Source organism: Botryllus schlosseri, chromosome 2 (genome assembly GCF_051294905.1).
Source record: "Botryllus schlosseri isolate E-star chromosome 2, Bs_hap1, whole genome shotgun sequence".
Classification (NCBI taxonomy): domain Eukaryota; kingdom Metazoa; phylum Chordata; class Ascidiacea; order Stolidobranchia; family Styelidae; genus Botryllus; species Botryllus schlosseri.
In genome coordinates, this window is record NC_137237.1 from 30,000,013 (window position 1) to 30,023,455 (window position 23,443).

General features: G+C 40.2%; 2 long non-coding RNA genes across 2 annotated transcripts; both read right to left on the reverse strand.

The window, feature by feature from the left end:
- Nucleotides 1-11,021: 11,021 nt before the first annotated feature.
- Nucleotides 11,022-15,704, reverse strand: LOC145457813 (uncharacterized). The gene is made up of 3 exons (XR_013920976.1): nt 15,595-15,704; nt 11,396-11,454; nt 11,022-11,132 (listed from the first exon to the last, which is right to left on the reverse strand). It is a non-coding gene; the product is annotated as an uncharacterized LOC145457813 (long non-coding RNA).
- A 5,528-nt stretch (nt 15,705-21,232) lies between these two features.
- Nucleotides 21,233-22,958, reverse strand: LOC145457869 (uncharacterized). The gene is made up of 2 exons (XR_013920993.1): nt 21,950-22,958; nt 21,233-21,480 (listed from the first exon to the last, which is right to left on the reverse strand). It is a non-coding gene; the product is annotated as an uncharacterized LOC145457869 (long non-coding RNA).
- Between the last annotated feature and the right edge of the window lie 485 nt (nt 22,959-23,443).

Genomic DNA, 23,443 nt, shown 5'->3' on the forward strand with positions numbered 1-23,443 from the left:
AACGCGCGCGCGTGTGTGTGGGGGTCAGTGCCTCACCAGCCATGAACCTCACCACACGTCACTGTGCGGAAAGTGGAGAGATCTTGATTCATATCAATGCATCCCAGGAAGTATCAATTCCTGATATAATATAATTGTTCGTCCGCAACATGGGATGCAAATGATAGTATTGATATGGAAATGCGATGCTAATCCTTTGTTTACTCGAACACCCCGTTTTAGAAAATATCACTGTCATGGAGCCCTCCCCCATATTAAGAGGCCGGTAGTTTAGTCTAAGAGCAATAGGGAGAAGTTGTATCAGATACGGTGCCAACACTTTGCGCGATAAGTACACGATGATAAAAAAATATGGCGGATGGTAAAATGCTGTATAGTGTGGCTTTCTTTTCGAAAATGTATGTATGTATGTTCTCCAGACAAAAGAACTGAAATAAATTGGAACTAAAAGTATGATACTGTGAGTTGCAAGAGAAGTACTAATACTACTTCTAAAAAGCGGAAAATTTATTTCATGTCTTTTGTCAAGAAATTTCAACGGTGGTTTGCTAAAACAGGTCTAACGCTCAAAAAAGTCAAAGTCCACTTTTCCAGATTATGGCGCACGACATCATTTCGAAACAGAAGCATTAAACGTTATGATGTGCCATGTTTACTATGATGTAATACTTCATAAGGGCGAAAATGCAGTGTGAACGGAACCACACAACCCGCTACCTAAATTATATTCACCGATACTTTTGTGAAAGTATATTCGCCAATCCACAGCTACTGCGCGCGCAGCGCGACGAATTTTCTGGACTTACTTATATGAAAATTAAATGTTTGTACTCCGTGAAAACAGCCCCAAAATTTCTGAGGCTATCTGTCAGATTAGTTAAAGGATTAAACTACTTCTACTTGACAAACTAGAAAGGTCGAAAATTTATTCTAATTACCGAGATTTTTACGAATTCCGTAATTCTAATTGTTATCCAACTTGGACAAAGCTGTATAGCTATCCGCAGTCTAATTCCAATCTAATTCTGATACGAGTGCATTGCTATAATACTAATTGTAATCGAATTCTGAAAAAACATTCTAGCTATACTTTTCAATTTATAATCGAATTCTGAAATAAAAACCGGCGTAGCTATCATTCTAATTGTACGACCGTCTCGTCCTTGCTCCTTGCCCTAATACGGGCACGAAATTTGTGAAAGCTTCACTCAAGAGACTGGGTTTCGACGTGTTCGACTTTGTGGAGCGTCGCTACTGTCTGGAGCAGGAACGGGTGGCCGTGTTCAGCCAGAGATGGGGCGAAGATACATTTGGAAAAACGTACAAAGATGTTGACGCCGCCGTGAACCTGCAGGCCTAATTCAGTGAATTATGTATGGGGTTCTCAATATATGGGCCGGGACCCAAACATGGATCGCGAAGGGTATAATTGTGGGTCGGGACGTCACCAGAGCGATCTTTTATTGTTTGTTGATTTTTTTTTGCTACAAAAAAGTTCTATTCGTCACTCGCGATTACCAGTGGATAGTGTGTAGGCTACGTATCTGAGCTCATTGTGTTGCGTACTATAGCCAATAAGTGAGAAACGTAGAAAAGTCGTTACTACAATATGGCTTGATCATGAAAACATGCCGACATTTGTATTACACACGAACGGATTCGAATTAAGGATAATATCTGTCTGACACTGGTTACTCTGGAAAACACCGTCGGCGACCGTTGGGATGTTTTTGTGTAGGGGTATGCAACGAGTGGATGCGGGATTTTGAGACACCGGTTTTTCGAGGCCAGCCACTTCCGCGCCGGGACATATGAAGACATGACGTTTTTTGGCCAACATACGGTTAAAAAGATCGGCAGCAATAAAACCGTGGCTAAAATGAGGGTCGCTGGTTGGCCAAATCCTTAGATGATGATATGTCAGGTCGTGGAAATGGTTAGCACCGAATAGCCCCGTCCTGGCAATCTGAGTAGACATTAGTACACTTGCTGTACAAATGCTACCCGTGGAGCCGGGGTCACCCACACGCGGCCCACGAGGTCACATTTTGCGGCCCACGAGCTGATTTGAAATTTTGGAAGAACGCTTAGTAAAGCATTTTGAATTGCTGAAATTGGTTTCATTTTAAACATATTGTTGTTGTTGTTCTAGGTTAACTATTCTCCTGTGCCCAATATCACCATCCCTCACTATAGCTGATACGAATTCGGCGATGATAATATCATTTCATGGAGGAAGAATTTGCTGATATGAATGGGTATTAGGGCTGTTCAAAAATAACTTATTTTTCGGATTCCCGCCTTTCTTTGATTAAATTGTCAGGTTATCCTAAAAAACTCTGCACACCAAATTTAGTTCAATTCTACAAGTATTAGCCGCCGCGGAGCCAATTAAAAAAAATTTATTAGGGAAAATTTAAAAAAAAGGAATCCGAAAAAAAATAATTTCTGAACAGCCCTAAACACTTGATAACCCGGTTTGTTCCCAAAACTAGTCCTACGATATGTTTTCTGTTCTGTCCAAGGACAGAACGGATTTCCACTTGAAAGCATTGGAATCGACTTTCATTAAACTGAACAATCCGGTCATGTGCCGACAGAAAGAATATTGGTATAACCCTAAGATTTCCCACTAGTTGCTGTTGTGTAGTTGTTGTGTGTTTTGCTATTAAACACCGTTTCTTGTTCCTGTGTATATTACATTTGCTACGTTAATTGTATCGTTTGTGTCTCACGCTCGCATTACTGTTTTACGCTACCGTTGCTATACGCTGCATTGTTGCCATAATGGGCATATGGCCTTGACGTGCAATGGCCCACCACTGCCAGGGCCAAGACGCTTAGAAAACGACTTCTGGCTCTCCAAAATACCACGCTTTACGAGGAGATAGTTTGCCAGCAAGTATACCGTGTCTATCTAACCCCATTATCGATTCTTTAATCCAGGTGTGGCAAATCTGCGGCAATAGAATGGAAATTATGCGGCCGTCGACACTTAATTCGATTAGGATGTGTTGGCGGCCGTCAATATGCAAATTGGATTTAATAATTACCTCTCTAATTAATGAGAGGTTTGAATTATTCTTGAAATATTCTTTGCGCTACATGCGGTTCAATGCGAGTTGATTTCCGATTTTAATATAGTACTGTCCTTTGTAATCTGAGCTCCATAATACATATGCAAACAGCAGAGGAAAATGATGCGCCCCATAAATACCAAATTTCATCACAAGGGAAATTTGTTTGTGGTTGACCTACGTTTGGGCGAATCCAATATGTCTCCACTATACCGACAATCCTGACGGGAGGTAAAGAAATAACAGCATGCAACAAAAGGGACTAATAACAATTGGTGCATACAAAGATGCAGTACAGAATTAATAACTTCCCTAAATATTCGAAAACACCCCCCGCGTAGACTAATATTTTTGAGGAAATTCACTCATAAACTAGAAAACGAATACCTGAGGCCATTTAACATGCCTGGTTTGCGTAATGCCTACTCGCGATTTCCGTGCGCATAGTAAGCCGATATGAGTAAATAGATTATATATATCGACTTTTCAATTAAATATAAAGGACAAAAGAAAACAGGAAAAAGAGAACATCAAGAGAATCAGTTTTGGCCTCGTGTTAAGCGCCTCCAGCGTAGTCGGTCGTGGGCGTCTTCAAGCGACAGTCCGCGTTGCGCTAAATTGATCTCCATTGTCGAGCGCCATTTTGTTCTATTCCAGCCGCCTCTGCGCCATGGACTTCAAAGGCAATGTGCAATTGGACATGGACAGATTACCGTGGGTATTCGGCCTCCAGTTAGTTCATTACGGCCGCCCCTGCTTTAGTTGTTGAAGAGTGTTGTCGGGTATCGTGCGCAGCTCATAGTTCAAAATAGAATGAAAGTGATGATCATGATATTTTTGTTGTATTTATATTTCTTCAATAAAATATTATTTCCTTCGTGTTAACTATGCCCTTCGCCCATGTTAGAGAGCACAACGTTGCACCGAAGTTAAATTATCAAACTGTGGTTGTTAATTAAACTGCGTTGCCTATTTATATCTCGATATTGAAGTCATGTGGTCCGCGGGCGCTATGAATTTCGAAAAGTGGCCCGCGACCCGTTTTGAGTTGGCGACCCCTGGTTTAAAATATGTAGTATACACAAAGTGTTTTTGAACACCGTTTGTTTTAAATGCAACCCTGGGTGAAGCACAGGCGGGCCGAGCGTTATTGTCTTGCCCCTCAAAGACATCTTTGTGCTGCCACGAGAGCAATTATGTTGCTCCTTACGAAAATTAACTTACAAGTATAGCAACAGTGTTGATAAATTAATTACAAAATTGAAATTTTGTCTCCAAGAGCCATACGCTATATCTCAAAGAGCCATATGTTATACCCCAAAGAGCCATATATGGGTCACGAGCCATAGGTTCTCGCTCCCTGGTGTTGGCCATGTTGGTGGACATACGACCGTCAAACAATATTTATTCGGATGTCTACAATTAAATAAATTGGTGTGTGTCTGCGGACGTCAACATGTAATTTGAATTTGCGAATTGACTCTCAGACTTTCAAAAATTTTCTTAGCGCCCCGCGAGCCTCTCGATGATTGTATTATTCCATCAGCACCGCCACACCGTAGAAATGCGAATCACGGAGGTAAATGATGACCCCATAAAGCAGGGGAGGGCGACATACTGCCCGCGGGCCGGATCCGCCCGCGACGGGATTTTGAGCGGCTCGCAGATAGATTCTATCCTGTAAGTCAGGGGTGGCCAACCTTTTCGGCCAAAGGGCCACATGGAAGTGGCGAGCCAGTGCGCGGGCCACTAGCCGAGGGAGGCGCGATTTTTTTTAAAGTTTATAGGTCAATAATATTGTTACTTGAGTATATTGTAGGTTTGATTTATATAGCTGGGCTCAGTTAGCAATGTCTCGACTATTCGGCGCCTGGAAAAATCGTTATCGAAAGCTTCAGCCAACATTCGTCAATCATTTTGTGCCTAGGTTTCATCGTCGACGGTCTTTCTGCGAGCTGAAACTTATGTTGGACGGCACTTTCTCTCGTAATTGCGAATTTAGGCTCAATCTAGTACATTAGGCGTTCTTTCATTTTCAGGAGGGGTAACAATATTAAAAGCAAGAAATCGAGTAACAGCATATTGCGGGAAGCGTGAATAAAATTTTACTTTGTATAAGTCTACCGCAGAATATTCTGCTTTATTGTAATGTATGACTATCTACCAAAAATGTAACCGGCCCATGGATCTGCCAATGCGTCGGAACTGATATTTTAGTCGTGGCATCCCAAGTTTTGCGGCCATACTGCTCAAATTTTTGGTTGGCCTTGCAAGTTCACAATCTGGGCAATCCATTTTTGATGATATTACTAATTTCGAAAATTACCTCGCGGGCCACTCAAAACCTTCTCGCGGGTCACGGGTCGGCCGCTCCTGCTGTAAGTGAAATTCGAATCTAAAAGTATTGACAAATTTCATGCACTCAGAGTTCAAAGAACTTGTTGACAATTTTCATCGACCACAGATGTCTGATTGACTTCAACAGCTATTGAAGTACATTAGATTAATAAATTCATTAAATACTGTTTATGGTCTCCATGCGCTGAACTTAAAGTTTACATTAAATGCGATTTATTCCTTGTAAAAGTGGATAAATACACAATTGATGTATCAATTCTGTAATCAGGCACGCCAAGTAGGCCTACTTCATTTTCCCATATCAGGCCCGCCGACTGGAGAGGTTCCCCGCCCCTGCCATAAAGAAATACCAGCTTGTGATAGTGTGCGTCTCACAAATGAAGTATTTTTTGGAGCGTTTGGGTAATTCCAATCTATATTTTGACTATACCGACAATCCAGATAGAAGGTCAAAAAATAACAACATTTAAAAAATTTGATCATTAATAATCCGAAGATGTATCATAACAATGTCATCGTCAGATTATTATCAGATTCATCCTGTATTCAAGCAGTTTTAGAAATTTACAAACGGATATAGGATAGGTGTGGGAGCGATGCGGTAGAGGACCGAAATATTAGAAAAATTATCTGTGATAATTCCATGACTATACACTCCGTTTATTTGTTGATAATTGCAAGATCGCAGAATCTTTTCTCACATTCAATTAACTCCAACTTGCGCGGGTTTTGAGGTCTGTGACAGATATTGTCTCTTTTTGGGGGTGTAAATCACTTCCGATCGACGTAAACATGAACAAACCAGCAAGCATTTTTAATGTGAAGTGTAGGGATTGTGTCATGCTATATGATGGCACATATTTTTTTATTAAATACCGTCTTTGGCTGGACCTTTTTCAATTCGATTACAAAATTTATAGAGGTAGGACTAATGCCACCATAGGCAAATCAAGCAAAATTACAGAAGCACGCCTACGTACAGAGAGACGGTATGCCATAACTACTCTACCTGTGGTATCTTGTCGCTATTTGCAGGTGTGTTGTGCATAGAAATGCCCATTTTGTGAATAATACGTCATACCTTTGAAAGCAACCACTGATATCAGTCATATGTCTATTTCGGAATAGAGGTGGAGTTCGTATCTGTTCTGCCTTGCTGACTAGGTTACTCTAGAGGGCCGTACGCTTGTAACTGACAAAGAGCTCCATAGTTGCGTTCTGATTTGGTTTGCGTTACGAAACCATCTTTTTCTCGCTGCGAAGCCTCGAACACACGAAGTACAATTTGACGTACTGATTTGCGACAGGAATAGCACAGCCTGGTAATGTTGGCTTGCGTTACATTTGACAAGTACGTTTTTCTCTCCTGTGAATTAAAAGGACAGGGTTTAGTTATGTAAAAAGAATTGGGCGATAATCGCCACCACTGCAAACTCGGGTAGGTAAATTGGGGAATTTAATATCTTAAATCACCGTATGTAACTATATTGTAGGCTACACCGCAATCATTGAATCGGTGGTAGGATATATACGATGATACTGTATATTCAGCGCTGTAATCCACGGGGATTCAAAATGACCCAATTCTTGTACTTTAAGAAAGTAACGTGACTCTAGTCACCTATACATGCAAACCCCTTTGGATTATAGGTGAATGCATATTGTGCATTGCGCGAAACGAGACCGTAGCCCTTCCTGTTGTCACTTTTTAACTGCCATGGGTCGGCAACTTCTTCCTCGTAGTAATAATAAATAAAGAGTTTGGTTATCCGAAGCGTAGGGAAAAGGATTTTCGACAGTATATAACGTCACAAAATCATCGTGGATGGATGGATGATTTGATTGAAAAGTTACAAGCGATTTTCTTTTATTTTGGAATAAAATAAATTCTTGACGAAAGTGTCGGGGAATGTCTATTGTTCTATATATCCCTAATTGTGGTATCACTTGGAACGAGGGGTCGCGTCACAAATATTACAGGGGGGTCATTGTTATTAATTAATCTTGCTATTTTGAGACCGCCCAGCTGCTATATGGTTAAAAGATATTGGAATCGCACAAATGTACCAGACTGAACAAAAAGAAGAACCTCTTTCGTGAGACACACACGATTTCAAGTTTACATTTCATCGCGGGTGTGGTATTTTGTCAGGCTGCCAAGACAAGACTATTCGGTGTCGACCATTCAAGCTCGTATATGAACATCAACTCACAATTGGGCATATATACATCAACGGCGCAGAAATTCCTATTTCTATATATTAGACTAAATCAATTTTTTTCTGGGAGATGGGGTAATCATATTAAATCAAATCATGTGCGTAGCGCGACATTTCAAATTTAATGATTCTAACAAAAAATACTCCCTCAATTCATGTTTATTTACAAAATAATGTTGGGCTCCCATTCGAACTCACTTTCAATAGGGGGTGCTGCTGGGAGGAATTAAAAGACGGAGAAGGTACGCGATTAATCATCTTGAGCTATTATGTTCATACCACACGGCAAGACTATTCTTGAGTTTCAGGAGTGTGAGCGTAGGGCAGGCCACTTGTAATCACTTACTTGGTTGAAGCATGCTGTTTTTTCGAGACCTCCAGAGAAAGTCACTCCAAAGATCGCTCACACCTTCAACAATTAATTAAAAGGGAAATTTGGTCTTTGGTGAGATGCTCACGATTCCAAATTTGTATTCATTCATGGGGCGCAATATTTATTGCCCCTGCTCGCTGCATTTGTATCGCAGGATGCAAGGACAGGGCCATCCCGGGCGATCTCCGGTACAAGGTTCTAACGCTGGCGCTCTTTCTGGGATGGGATTTAGTGTTGCCTAACACAAATATGCCTTGGTTCGTCTTTATGGCGCGGAAAAGCTGATGCCTAATTGTCCCGCAACCACTAGCACCATATACGAATACAGTTAGATTCAATTCTGTACATCATGCATATTTTCATTTAGGCTTATTTATTGATTTTGATTTATCAAGAGGCAGGCACTCAAGCGCGACGAAAAATTTCAAGTAGTATACATAGGATCAAAAGCCCTAACCCTAATATTAATTTACGTAATATTTCGAAACATGGGGAGGGGTGGCAGGGCCTCTGTCGGCCCTCCTGGCTACGCCAGTGAGTCCTTCGGTGCTAGAGTGCAGCCGCAACATGCGGCGAATCGAGGGTATCTGGTCCGTTAGGGCAATATCATACGCGAGTGAAGTCATTCGTCAAGTCACGAAACACACACACACACACACCCTCTCTCTCATTGGTGAAATAAAGTATTTTGATAACTTTAATAATTATGCAATATAAACCATGAACTTGTTATTCTTCAAATGTCAGTCTATGCCCACAGCATACAGCCATTGTGTACTGTGCATGGATAAAAACTGTGTTTATGACCGACGATTCGATTATTGGATACAGGAGACCTATTGTAACTCAGTGACAAGTGACAACACTAGCTCGATGATAGACAAAAATATTTAATCTTCAACAGCATCGCTTTTTTTGATGAATAAGATCACGAATAGAAAACGATTATACTTTTCTTCGCAAATGACTTCCAAATACCAATCAACGAAATGAACGAATACATACCATTTGAACTACCAAACAGTTTCATTAGTACGAACCTGAAGACCTTATTTACCCTCAATTTTATCAATATATTTCTCTATGCTGTTACCTGCGACTTGTAAGTCATCCCTGTCTTAAATCCGGCCATTTTTTGTTTGTTGAGATGACTGGACTTAACTAACTTTCGAGCATAGTCTGCTAGAGCTTCGAAATGTTCCGACGAATAAATATTGGCAAGGGAAGCGCCGTTGTTCTCGCAATACTTCTTCGCATCAGTCTGATTTATCGCCCCATATCTTGTACCTTCACCGAAGAAACAATATTCGTGATACGTGACACCGCAAAAAACCTGAAAATTGCGATAGTTCATGTTATCTTTCTTCGTCGACATTAAGGTAAGTTATTCTAATTAAAGACTTAAACTTGGTCCTTGCCGTTATAGCCCATGCAGCCAACAAGGACTTGTCCTTGGTGTACCGGGAAGCGGCGCGATTTTCAAAACATGCCAACATATTTCATGTAGAAGTAAAAAACTATCTTAAGAGTATTCCATTGGATAATTTGAAAGAGTAGATCGCGACGAGGAATCGCAGATTTATGTCTTCATGGGCCGGTGACAGTATCTCAGATGGTTTGGATTGCTGTGGTATGTTCGTATTCAAGGTAGAGCGAGCATAATACCAACCAAAAAGTTTACATTACCAAAAATATAATATTTTACTTACATACAGGGTTTACATCGCTGTCAGGAAATACCAGGCATGGCAATTTCACTCATAGGAGAGGTAAGAATCTACACAAACTCCATTTTATACCAAAAATTACCTGGCATTATCGAAAATCCCACAAGTAAGTGGTTTATGGCAACAACTGGTTCACGCAACTTGGGTCCCACTCCGTGATATTTTTGGCAAAAATAGCTTATTTTTGGCATTTTTCCGATTTTAGTCTTGGCAATTTTGGCATCGCCATGATTTCATATTTATAGACTCGAATTAACCATTTAAAGCGCTTCAGTTTGGTGTTTCTTATGAAACGGAAGTCACAAAACATGCAATATCCACACTGTGCCATCGAACAGTTATATTTAAATCCGAATTGAAAACGAAATATATGGAGACCAAATTTACCCGATACAAAACCGAGTGCTTCTGCTATATCTGTTCTCAATAGTCGCTTTACTATGTGCTCATAAATAGCGGTATCATACCGCTCACAATGCTTCTGACAACAATTCAAAAGGGTTTCTGACACGCTTGGATTGCAGCCTTGACTACCCAACCAATGGTGAAAATCATGAGTGACTTGAATAATCAAAATGATATGAAAGTTATCCACACGGCAATGAAAAACTAGGCAAGGGCTGAATGTTTTCAAGTGTTCAGTTAATTGATGTAAGTATGTTCCTATTAGAAAACGTGACACAATCTATCAGGCATTGAACAAAGAACATGCTTGCAGACGGCAGTTTTCAATTGCAAGTTAAAGGAGAATGGAATCAGATATATGCACATTGAGCTAAATACAGCGTGGTCGCGCGTGGCGGCTACATGTGTAACAAAATTCATGAGCATTGGCAACAGGAAAATGCCTAGTAATTGCGTTAAATTTAAAAATTAAGGTCCTCTATCACAGATCACGAAATATGCTGATTATTACTTTCACGTGCAGAGATCATCTACTTCCTAATCGCTGGATTCACCAATCCACAGATTGACCGTAAATCCAGATAAATCACTGAACTTTTTTTTGCCTTTTCATTTACCTTTCATGGACCCCCGAAGGATTACGGACCCTAATTTAAGAATTTTGATACACACACTTCATACAAACTGCTGTCAATTCTTGTTGGACATTTTTACCAAAAACTTTCATAAAAACCTAAATTTTCAAAAAGCCTTATTTTTGGCATTTTCAAAATTTTATTTTTGGCAGTTTTGGCATTTGACTCCAGAAATGCTAAAAATAACACGGCCTGGGTATGATCCTACTGCGCGAGTGCGCGTAAAATCAATCACTTGGATGTATCAGAAATACTTGACCTGCCACGCGTAGTCTCCTTAGTTCTTCTTCTTTAGCCAGTGCTTTCAAATTCTTCATTAGCTCTTCCAGCGCGATTTCCTATAGAATCGACAGCAGTCAGAGGACAAAAATTCCAGCATGGTCAACATGCGCACTTGCGTTATCGAAATATTGCTGCCTTTGAGATTTGCTTATGCCTATACCACCTAGTGCAGTCTCATTCGATAATGACGCTCACTAATTCTGGGTTTCAATAACTCGACAGGACCTCACAGCACCGCTGAATGATTTTCACTCTCGAATACTTGATGATTTTCACATTTCCCAACACAACACATTTGATGTATAGATAAATTACTAACGTCACAATTTCCGTACGATGTCCATCGTCCGCCAGTCAAGCTCGAGCCACATCGCTGCCCTGCAATGATTTCTTTCATTACTGAGATCATAGTGAATGCATTGATCACCATAGCAAAGCACGGTTTTGTCGAGAAAAGTATTAAGAACATTATAGATCTTTCTACAATTAACCACAGATATGGAAGTCGGGCCATGCACGTTTGGTGTTTACGTCGGGCTCGGGCCGGGCGGAAGTACGTTTGAGCTGAAATTTGAAAAATATTTTAGGTTTCAATCAGATCGATCGGTAAGATAATCATATCAATTGTATAATGATACACGACGTCATCGATAATGCTCATTTGCTTAACGCAATGGAAAGTCTATTCTTTTTAGTCTCTTTTCATTGATCTACAACTACAAAATCGTTTAGTAGATGATTGTATCTTATAACGAGTGTTGATGGTACGTATGACGGGCTTGTCAGGTAGCGCTGGCTACCAGTCAACACAGGAGTATCCTTACATTGAATTTTACCTTAACTTTATAACGGTAACTGGAAGCCATGCGCACAAAATTCATTTCATATCTAATGCTCAGTAATAATAAAATAATATCATTGCTGCCGCGGTACACGTGCACGTCAGTTTTGGGTTGCCTCGATTTATGACTTGAATCGAGATAACTTTTACGTATAAATTGACTTGACTGGAGTCACTTTGCAAAAAATGACTTGGCTTGACTTGACTCGGTGCTTCACAAATGTGGATTGACTCGTGACTCGGAGCAAAATTTACGAGTCAATTTCAAGTCATCGTGTAAACGGTGTCGAATAAATCAATGTATCTTGTTTAAGTTCGGATTGTTCTCGATGTTCCGGTGTGATTTGTGAGAGCAACCAGTCATTCACTGATTGTACGTTTCACTGATCCTCCATTATCACATCACCAATAAACTGACCGCAAACGAAATGATCACAGCTTACGTTGATGTACTAGCAGTAGATTAATCGAATAGCAACGTATCTCTGTTGCTTAGACGGCTCAGTGCTTACATTGCACAGTGCTCACTTTAACCAACTCTTTTGTATGATTTAAATAGAACGAATATAGTTTACGCGTTTATATTCTCGCGGTAGTGTACTGTACCATATCAATTTCTTTCATACTTTCCCATGCTTCCTATTCGACCTTCTATTTTTACTCACGTATTTTATTAGCCGTTCTACCAGTGATATCCCCGAGTTCTACGTGTGCGTGAGCGACACAACGCCTTTGCGCATGTATATTTAACTTTATATTCGTTATTTGATTAAAGAAATGACCAATCAATCAATCTGTCTTTCTGACAGCTAGCCAAATGTAATGACTTTGAATCATCACTCATACTTCGAAAATTCAGATTGACTCGAATTGCGACTTGACTCGTTACTCGACTTGACTTGACTTGACTCGTGTCAAAATGTGCAATGACTCAAGATGACTCGTGACTCGAAGGTTGTGACTTGATCCCAACACTGCCATACGTGAATTGATGCGCATTACGTTTAATGAATTCAGAAATCGCAAACAAATTCATAAATTAAATATTTTGTCACGAATAATATTATAGGCTACAATACAGTTTAGCAGATTTGGTGTCCACTCCCATCTTTTATCTCACTTGGAGATCATCTCAAAGGTACGTGACCGTAAGTTAATTCTAAAACACATATACGTTGTATATGACATGGCCCTATAAGGAAATATCTTTTTTTCTCCGCAACTTTGCGACTTTCTACGGATTATTCACGGGTGCTTGACAGAAAGACCCCTTAGAAGCATTTGCTAACATCTATATGCACATTCAGAATCAGTTACCACTTCTTTAGATCAGTGGTTCTCAATCTTTTTGTCTTCACGGAGCCCTTTTGGACCGTCACGGACCACCGCGGACCCCCAATGTTTTATTTCAAATTTAGCTCTATCATCGTGCAACCGTCATCTGTCCAGTGAAAATATCAGCTATAGGCTAGTATTAAACAACAACAAAATGACCATTCTTGAAAATAAAATTATAGTCTACTATCTATGTAGAAATTGGGAAGACTTTTTTCAAAGCGAATTCTGTAGCTAAATTTCTTGAAATAAGCAGTAGGGATGGTGTGAACCTCTGAAAGGTTCAGGTTCGCGTTAACGCGAACCCTTTTGAAACGTTCTGTGTGAACGCGAACGTGAACCTCATGACGTCACGTGACGTCATATTGCTAATCCCAACTCTACATTTCAGTGAAGTGATAGCCCATAACAATGTACACGATATGTAGCGATGACTCGGGCCACATAATGCCCTGATGCTGAAGTTCATATTGACGCTGTAAACGTCGCCAAATGTACCAGCTGGGGCAATCAAATGCCGTAATAATCCGAAAAAATCAATATCTTCCGTCGCTTTGCCAACAATTTCGACGAGGACTTGCAAGGTAATATAAGCTTACGTCTTAACGGTCTAGGCCAGACCGGACAATGTATTCGGCGGCCGGGGGATTGCTACGCCGATATTGAGCAGAGTGTAAAATAGGTTTCTATACTTGCTACCGGTATTACCCCATTAACAAGTAATACAGCAGTAGCGAAGATCCCAATCGCACGGAATTGGTTTTTATGATACAACGTCCAATAAACATATGAAATCAAGATTGCCCCGTACGCCTGCTAGACTTTTTACATAAGACAAAGATATCAATTTCATTGATTGGTTGAATAAGCATCATTCGCTGACTGCCTACCAGAGATGGGCGGATTCCCAAATTTCGGGATCCGAATCTATCCGGATCCGGCTGGCAATGTGAGATTCGGAGTCCGGCTGTTGAAGGTCCAGCTTGGAATCCGAAAAAATCCTGCCACAACAATGCTAATTAATCATATTGCAGCAAAAAATCCGGCTAAAATCCGACCATCACCGCAAATTCAAAATCCGGATCCAGTCCGGTCAGGTAAAAATTCAATGAAATCCTGCTCCGGCTCCGGCTCCTGAACCGGACTGTGGCCATCTCTGCTGCCTACATGTAGTGTATTTCGCTCTTGATGTTGTGTGATTGCGGGTCAAGCTCAATGCAGAGGTTCACTAAATATTCTGAATATTTTGAGCAAACTTTTGTAACAAAGCAAGTAAAATTTTGAGATTGGCAAGGTACATGCCCGTTTGCTGTTGATTTTTTTATTGTGCCAGCGCCATGCATAGAGTGGTGCGAAGTTCAAATGCAAAGGATTCCAATCAAAGATGTTAAAATGACGCGAGAAATGGTAATCTATGAAAGAGGTTCACATTGCAGAACCTACCAAGGTTCGCTTGTGAACGTGAACCTCTACATTTCGAAGGTTCACACACAGAACGTGAACCTGAACCTCATGTTCGCAGCATCCCTAATAAGCAGTCGTGTCTTGAAAATCCGCGTCGTTTATGCGATATGAACAAGTGCCGAAAATCCATTTCCACGACGATAAGCGGCGTATAATGTAATAATAACGCGCGACGCTTTCGACGCCACCTTTGGGCATGATCGCAACATATATGACACCAAAATTGACAAACAGATTATTATTAAACATATAACGTCCAGCATAGTCATTTCTATCTAGAAGATCATCTTGAAGTTATTCTGGAATAGTGGTGATGGAAATCACAGGAGAAAATGAATTTTTTCCAGGCAATTATTTTCCAAAACCCCAACAAAACATCTCTAAACAGCAGTATCTTTGTATCAGTGGGCTGTCGACAATTTGGCATTTAAAAGGACTTTGCGCAGTAGAATATTTCATCTCAAACGGTCATTCTGTTTATGCGAATTACGAAGTGTTAGCAGTTATGAATGTCATCACGATTTCTCTAATTAATAATTACGAATAAGCTCATCAACCACTTTACAAATGCAGAGGTTTCGCGGACCCCTGAAAACGCTACGCGGAACCCCGGTTGAGAACCACTGCTTTAGATACATATTCTGATCGGTGCAAGGTCAGGTTATATCGGGCTAGCGTTAGCGTCAGGTTAGCTTGATTTACCGTCAGTAATACGGGTTCGGGGTTGGGTTAGGTTTAACATTGGGTTTAGTTACGGCAAAGGTTAGCTTCTGTTAGGGATAGGTTTCAATGATTCATATATTCGTTAAATATCACATGACTAATTGCAATTAAAAGGGTACATTTATTTATATGACAATATAATATAACATTCTCACCTTTAACAGAGGGCGACATCTTTATCAAGTAGATGGATACCAGTAATCGCCATAAAACATAAGGAATGAGCATTGTATTCTTCTTAGCCAACAATCATCGTATACATATTAACTAACCGCGTAGCAGTATTTACGAACATTAAAATAGAGGAATATCCTCACGACATGTCACTGTTTAACGCAGTGTTTCTCAACCCCGAGTCCGCGGACTCAAATGAGTCCGTGAAAGGACATGGATGAGTCCGCGAGCACAGGGATTTTCGGTAAATTAATCGACACACACGTTGACAAATTGTCAACCTGGTATTTCCTCATGTGTTTCAATGGAAAAGCGGAAGTCTCATTTTGAATGTGTTATATTAGATGATTTTATATTGATAAAACATTACCAAACGATCATATATCCTAATTTGGAGGTCCACGGACATAGTTTTAGCTTGAGAATGTCGAATATCCACCAAAAAATATCGAAATTTACAGTTTTTTCTTCAATTTCCGATATGATATCGGAACATGTAATTGACGGACCTACGGGGCTCGTTCACTTTCGGACCAAAGTCATCACAGCCTTACGGAGAAAATAGCTTTTTGGTCCGAAAGTGCATGAGCCCCGTACTGGTCCGGGTTCGTCAAATTCCGATTTGAGACTTGGGCTTCAACCTTGATGGGTGATTCGCAAAATACAACTCTTGAACTGTTAGTCACCTAGCTGTCATATAAAATGCAAATATACCCAAATATGTGACTAGCGGCACTGAGCTTGAATAGTGCTTTCAGAACTATATTCATAGTAGTAGAATTTATTACCTCGAAGACTTTTCGCGTACCCCTTATCAAGAGATATACAATAAGAAGGAGAAAGATTTTGTCTACAATCGTTAAGTATGCCATAAATATATACCGCTAATTGTCTCTGTAACGTCTTCCGTGTATTGTATAATTTTATTTTCTCTTGTCCCTTTATTAGACTACCGGTACAGCTGACTTTGGCCAGCTTGCGCTCGTTTTTATTATTATATTGTTACGTCATATTTTGCCAATTTGGTTATCGTTAGAATATAGAATGTTTACATTCTATAGTTAGAACCTATTTCTGTATGCTTCTTATTGTGCCGTTAACTCTTGATGAGGGTCATACGAAATGCCTTCAAGTTAATAAATTATACTACAATGAATGTAGTTTGGAATGCAATATCAGAGATACCTCAATAAGCGATGTTTCGCCACGTATATTTCAAACGCAAGAACAACGAAACATAAAGCTCTACAACAAATTGTTCAGCATTCCAAGCAATATTCGTTCTCCTGAAATGTTCTGTGTCTTGGGCAACCAGTTGGTTGCAAGTGTCACAGGCAAGACGGGTATGCTTTGGACATCTGTAGCATCTTCCTGGCTTGATACCAAATATGTCAGGGATGCCTATAAACCCTTATTATCGGCAACTAGAATTTTTCAAAATGCCCTAGATTTATGGCCGAGGTAGCCCATTGGTAAAATTGTCATAACCAATTCTATCCTGGTTATAAATGTACAATTTTCGTCGGATTGACTTGAATTTGGTACGCTTGGATGCGGAATTTGACGATGAGTACTCACATACCGAAAATGCCAGGTATAAACTCCCATGACAGCTCTTCATACACACGTATGCACCGCTTGCACGCGTTTTCGGCGCGATATACGCTGAGTGTTATTGTATTTATTGCGACTTATGGTCCACTTGTAGACGTTATTTGGATATTGATAAATCGTAGGGACATGTGCTCATTACAGAAACAATCTATAGTTGTCTATTTATTAGTAGAACTCGAAATATGGACTACATTACTGAACATGAACAGTTGTTTGCATTGCAAAGCCGACAGATATGGAAAGACACCTTTAAAAAGGCTTCTTTGACTCAATTTTGGACAAATGTGCACTGGGCAGTCGATGGAGCATAGTCTTTCAGATCTTTGCTAGCAAGCTGCAACAGCTCTTTTGCCATTTCCAACCACATACCTGAGTAAATCTGACTTTTCAACCCTGACGATGATCAAAAGAAGTATCGCAATAGACTTCAACCGGTAGATGACATCAGATGTAGGCCTACATTAACAACCATAATTCCGGAATTCGATAAACTTGTCAAGCAAGTTCAAGGACAAGGCTCTAATTGAGTGTGTGTTGAGTGCAAAACAGTGCTTGATTTTTTCGTTGATACCGTATTAAACTCTCTTGGATAGAAATCAAAAAACCTAATTTTCGTTAATATATAGCTTGAGTCCGCGGATATATAGGCGAGCTTGAGAATAGTCCGCGGGCCAAAAAGGTTGAGAATCACTGGTTTAACGTGATAGTGTTTTGTTGTGCAGTTTCGGATAACCAAGTTTTCCGCATTGTTGAACCAGGCACCCGTATAGCCCGTTTCATTTCCTGGTTCCGCGTTTGATTGAAACAAAACTGCCAACATGCAGCCCTTATAAAAAAGTGACGCCCTCTCAAATTCACACTATACGGTACATGTTTATAATTTACCATTTGATTCCATTTACCCGAGAATCCGACCAGATAAAAAGTACTTATCACCCGATACGTATGATGAATTAATTGTTTAAGTAATTCACTTCGCCTTATCATTTCATCGTCCGCCGCTGTGGCTTCTGTTTCAAGAGTTGCGCAATATCTCCGAGTGATATCACCATAGTGTCCTATACGGTGTGGACACAAGCAAATCTCATGGCTCAGTGAAATTGGTCTAAGTCACACTGTTCATTTGGCTAAAGGCCATTTGACGGCCATTTTTGACCGGCTTGCCGAACGCGAAATTTGATAAAACGGGTATCAATCGACAGCTACCGCGGTACTGATTGCGAAATTATAAATTTAAGTCTGCTCGTTGTCTTGGAACCCCCCAAAATCAGCCTCGAATGTTGCATAGTAACAGAGTTTGGTATTGTGACGCTCAGACGACATGGTTGCGTCACAATACCGGTGGACAGTGAAACATCTACTGCGGACGTGACGCGACCTCACTTATTGCATGTTATTTTCATAACGACACTTCCTACTCCATAGATACGAAGTACTCCAATAGCATTTGAGGTGTGAGAGTGGGCTGCTCGCACCATTATGATTATCAAGTTTTCATGACGGAAGATTTCACATGCATTCTGGTATCTGTATAAAACATATTTTGACTTGATTTTGTCTTCAACAGATTTCACATGTATCATTCAGAAAACGTATTTTGCATTGATTGCACGATAATGCAGAGTTGAATTCATCGAAACGATTCCCCAGTAGGGACATCCAAACCAACTTCAGTGTAGGTGGCATCCAGGCATTACATATTATGACATCCATTGGAATGGTCATTGGTGACTGGCATAGGAGCATAAGTCCAATATGTGACTTACTGAGCAAGTCCTCAGTAACTAACCGTGGGACGTGGGACGAGTGGGAACAATTGTGGACGTACCCGTAAGTCTATTGGATATCGGGTGTTTGCTGGGATGGTATAGCACCCGCACCAACCAATCGATGAATGGCGTTTGCCTGACACTGATCTCCACAGTCGAGCATGCGACAATTTAGCTTATCTGCAGCGTCGGAAACCTTTTGCAAGCTATATATTATTAATTGTATTACCGTGAGAGCCACATTTAGCATTTGCAATTTAGAGCAAACCCGACAATTGTAGATCGTTGAGAAGCTTCTGTATCCGAATGACGTGGGTACAATTCCCGGGCCAAACGAAATAGCTGATCAATGAAACTGGTTTCCGTGGCTTCCTCAGTTGGTGCTCAGCATTTCCGGGATAGCACGGAGGGTTGTTGCACGACTTAGAAATCCTTTACGGCGCTATTTCTGTACCTTCCTTGTCCAGTGACATACGCATATCATGCACACGTGGTATGCATATGCACAGATTGTGAATAAGTTTATCATGCGTTGCTAGGCTAGATGAGTCAGTGTATATGCCGCAAAACCATCAAGCACAAAAATACAAACGTCCTATTCCGGCATGAAAGCAATATTGTTTTTGCAAAGATAGAAACTCAACGTATGAGATGTGTCCGGTGTAGACCCGTAAATTACTTGAGGATATCGTATTTCCCGCATTATAGATTGAAAAACTATTTAAATTTGATATCGATAGGGCAATTTTAGTAAAGTAATTTAATAACAAAATTCATATTTCTGTTCTCTCTTCTTGCCTTAATCAAACCTCTTGTTTCATTGAAATTGAGTTCGAATAGTTTATATACTCCTCAACCATTGGCGCAGGCTCGAAATGTTAATGTATTGCATCTTTTCAATTCGTTTCTATATTCTCCATTCTCTATTTTGGCTGGTAACTATAAACTGAGGCTATGCCGCGATACAGCGCCTTCTTGCATGTATAATGTATATATAACTCTATATTCGTTCATCGGCTCAGAATCAATGACACCTCAATCTGTATTTCAGACAGCTAGCAAATACAATGACGTAATCATGTCTCATAATTCGAAAAGACAACTTGACTTGAATCGTGACTTGACTCGTGACTTGACTTGACTTGTCCCGATTTGACTCGTGCCACCTTTGAAAACCGATTGACTTGATTAGACTCGAGTCAAAATGTGCAATGACTCGAAATGACTTGTGACTTGGTAGTGACTTGATCCCAACACTGTCACACATTTCAAACTAGTAGCGCTGGCAGATTATCGAGGCCGATATTTCGAACTTTCACGATTATCAATATCGGCCTATGAAGGCCGATATGGCGGCCAATATCGCGGCCGATATTTTATATATAAAAAAATTCAAAAATATTGGAAATTCAATGCTCCCTGTTCTCAATCTCAAGAAATCGACGACACAAAGTGCGATACGTGACAGATTTACTCTTGTACGGAGTTTAACTGGGTAAGCATGCAGAGAAACTATGCTTCCTGCATTACAATCTATCTCCACTCGACTGATCTGCAATTCTGTATCAAATTTTGCTTTTTAGGTTATCCCAAATTTCAATGAATGTGCACAATTAGGCAATCATTCTTTTTAATTTCAGTTTTCTCGTTTGTTGTTCAGCTTTCTGTGGCATGCACAAGTGCCATCTTGCATAATATATAATATTTTTGGCGAAATGGTTCTCTGCTCCTTCCATATTAATATCGGCCTATGATATCGGTTGTGAGTGTGTCGATAATCGGTATCGGCCTGCAAAAGTCGATATCGGTCGACCTCTAATCACGACACGACGAGGATGCGTTGTTACCGCTTCAACGCATATAGTCTTTATTCAACCAGACATGAATTTAAATGCAATTAGTATTTCATAACACGCACACTGTAAAAAATAAAAACCTCGATTTACCGCGAAATGTTTGGAAGCACGGTAGCCAGACATTTCGTGGTAATCTAACATTACCGTTAGTCAATGTAAATTTAACTTACACTCGTCCGGTAATCTCACTTTACACGCCAGACTGTAATGTTACAGTCACCTCCGGTATATCTAATCTACATGTTCTCCTGTACATTTGCGATCGAGACTGTCATTTTACCGCCTACCTACCTACATGCTGTTCCTGTACATCAGGATTACATACCAGCTTGTAAATTCACGTACATCCACACCTATCGCAAAGCAACCCGATGCAAAAATATCGCAACATTTTCTTCACATCCACAAAACGACATTGGAATAAACTGTATATTCATTCATGATATCACGATGAAGTGGTTATCGATGGAAAAGTATTGCTGCTGGAGGTCTAATTCTTCTTTGGGAGACATGCAGTAACACGAGTGGTCTCAAGAAAACATGAATTAATTCCACCACCGGCCAAACTTCCAATTGTTTCTTTTTCTCGTTCTCATTCCTTCTGTGTAAGTAGTAGCTTGCAGTTCCACTAAAAAGAATTCGTGCGTAAGTAGCTATATAAAGCAAAGTTCCTAACCTGGACATGACATTATAACGACTAAGACAAATAGGCTAACAAAAATATAACATGTTTTGAAGTACCGGTACTGGCACATTGTGTGATGACGGCTCCGCCTTTCACATGACATAGCAGAGATTCATGACTTTATCTCTGTATTGAAGCAAAAGGTTCCTAAATTAAGGTGGCATGTGTGGCAAACAAATCCAGCAGTGGATGAAAACATATCTATGCTATGGCCCGAAAATGACATTACCAAGCCAACAGTTTCAACTCCTCCGCAGCGGAGTATGTGGTCACTATATAAGTCGACAAATATCCCAAAATAGAACAGAGAATGCGGCGAATGAAATATATCAATCATGAAATCTAAGTCATCGAGGGCTGGTGTGCAGAGTCAGATATTCACGGTAACAAATACTATGTAGTGCTGTATTACCTTTTAAGATGCGCATGCCATTCAGCATTCCTAGGAATCTTCAACGATCGTGTTCACTTTCTTCAAGCACAAGCTTCGCTCCACCCTTTGCTCAAATCTCACTAATGGCCACTGGCCAGACGACACTCGAACGATTTCGAAATAAATGGTATTCATCCGCTGACACATAACACCAATAATATTTACTGGCCACGTTATAATGTTTGATCTGGGTCGTTTTTTCCATACAGAAACATTTATCATTGCATATAGTCCCTTTTTTCATCTAATTTCGTATAAATTGATGTATATTCCATGTGTTGTTCACTACTTACTGTACTTACCTAACCAGACGCTGCTTGTGATGTCACAGTTGTGCGTTGGTTGTTTACTACGAATCTCAGAAAAAGCAGTCACCTAATGTAACCTATTACAGGTCGCCCTGTCCGCCATTAACAAATGGTTAGCTGAGCATGCGGTGCTGATATTTCTAGTTTCCCCGAGCAATATTATACATCCTGAACTAATTTTCTAACTTATCAGCCTTATCCGTGACAACGAATGTAACCAGCGAGACTGGCCGTACAGCCATTGCCTTATAATATCATATGGCTACGGTGTACCACATTAGCTACGATCGTCAGTTATTTCTTGTACCCTACTAAGCTTAAATTGATATTAGGGCCAACAATTTCGGTATGACAGACCCCAGTCTCGCAAACGAGGTTCAATCAGGTCAAATCACCTCTATAGAATGATATATCAGTAACATTCAGTTCTACGTATACATTGGCTGCAGCGATTTTGAAGCTAATCAATTTTGCCAATAGCCCGGTAAACTGCAGTAACGAGTAACTGTCAGTAATTTTGCGAAGAAATTCTGGTAACTTACTTTACAGCTATATTAAGGTAATATTACATATCAAAATGTAAAATGACAAGCTACGCACAGTAATTGGCTGCGACCGGTAATTTGTGGTAAAATTTACAGAGATTTCCCAGTAAATCTACCAGATTTTTTACAGTGCACAAATATATTCATATCAATTCGAGACTATATTACAGCGTGGGATTTCTTATCAAGTTTTCGTGTGGAGCACGAATTCTTATGTATCAATATAGGGTATCAATATATTCTGTTTTAAATTCCACCCTAATGCCAAAAACAAACTTCAATAAAATAAGAACGGAATATATTAGAATATGGGCACCCACATGAACCTACTACATACCAACAACGGGGCGTTACACTGAATTTACCAACTTACCAACTCATATCGGGGTTTGGAGACGGCAACTAATTTTATGTTCACGTTTTTATAGTGAGACTTTAGCCTAAAAAGAAAGAAACTCTACCCTATAACAAAATACTATAGGCTACATCAGTGGTTGTCAACATTTTTTTAATCTTCGCGGACCCCTTTTGGACCTTCACCGACCCCCGTGGACTCCACATGTTTTTTATGCTTGTACAGCTCAACGAATACCCATCGGCCTGCTTACTACATTTTGAAG